This window comes from Frankliniella occidentalis, unplaced genomic scaffold (genome assembly GCF_000697945.3).
Source record: "Frankliniella occidentalis isolate FOCC.00 unplaced genomic scaffold, Focc_3.1 Scaffold98, whole genome shotgun sequence".
Classification (NCBI taxonomy): domain Eukaryota; kingdom Metazoa; phylum Arthropoda; class Insecta; order Thysanoptera; family Thripidae; genus Frankliniella; species Frankliniella occidentalis.
Window position 1 is genome coordinate 952,474 of NW_026267227.1, and position 1,217 is coordinate 953,690.

Genomic DNA, 1,217 nt, shown 5'->3' on the forward strand with positions numbered 1-1,217 from the left:
CCCCCTCCTCTCCATCCTCTTCGCCTCGTCCCCGCTTTTCTTGCGGGGCTTAAAACATTGATAAAGTTAACTTTGATTAATTGTTTTCGCGGAGACGGTTAAGTCAACCGTGCATTATTAACCCCGAGGAGGCTGATTTATGGTGTTGGTCGGCGCACGCCCCGGCCCGACTCGGCTTCGGCTCGGCTTCGGCTCGGCTTCGGCTCGGCTTCGGCTCGGCTCGGCTTCGGTTTCTCGTCGGCGGGCCCTAGTAGTGACCGGGTCGTGGCCGCCCCATTTGCAGGTCGCTTCCCAGCTCGTCGTGGCCCCCTCCCTATCATGGGGACGATGCTGCAAGTCGCAGGAGAAGTATTACTCCGGTAAAGGAGACGGCGCTGCCGACGCATAGAGCTCTGTGATTACTGGGCTTCCTAGAAACCTGCGCCCGAAAGCGCGGCCCAATAAAGCTCCCCCAAGCTTCGGACCAAGCCGTCACCAGCTGTACCAGGAAACCCTTGTTTTGTCGAGCTATTTCTCGTCCCCGTGTATACACGGTTGTAACCGTGTTATTCAGAGAATACGCGCATGCGCACGGGTTTGCCTATACTCACTCTGTCCGTCCGTAAGGCGCCAAGGGCCCCGCCCGTACCAGCGTCCTCTCTGAATCACCCGGTATACACTATAAATGTCTAATGGCCATTTTTGTGATTTCGAGTCGTTATGTACACTGCCGGAAATCGTGTACCAAGGTACCGGGCCGAATTCGGGAATAACAAGCTTACCACCAACAGACTTTACCGTACCATTCCGTACTGTGGATTTTTCTTACGGTGCTCCTGCTGTCCAATCAGCGCAGGTGTAATTTAATAAGGCCGTACTTCTTGCCTGGCTATCAGGTTCGTGTCTCTTTTTTTCCACTGCCCCATGCCGTCACCAGCATGCACAACATCTCTTTGGTGCTGGTACAGAGAGGGGGAGGGGTGATGAGGAAATGTTGCATCGGAATTAAATTAGGAGAGGAGCTCGGAGCACGCCGCGCGTGCTGCATCAGCTTATATAGAGTTCGGGGCAGAGGAAGCTTTTAACAAGTCAATTTGCCTGACCGGAACCGGTGTGGTTTAGATTTAATCCCCTCACCCCTCTTCCCCCCGGGCTCCCTGCTGCTGCTGCCGTTTCTTGGCACATGGGTGAGGAGGGGGTTGGGACCGTTTGGGGGTGAACCCTGTTTGGTAGGGGCG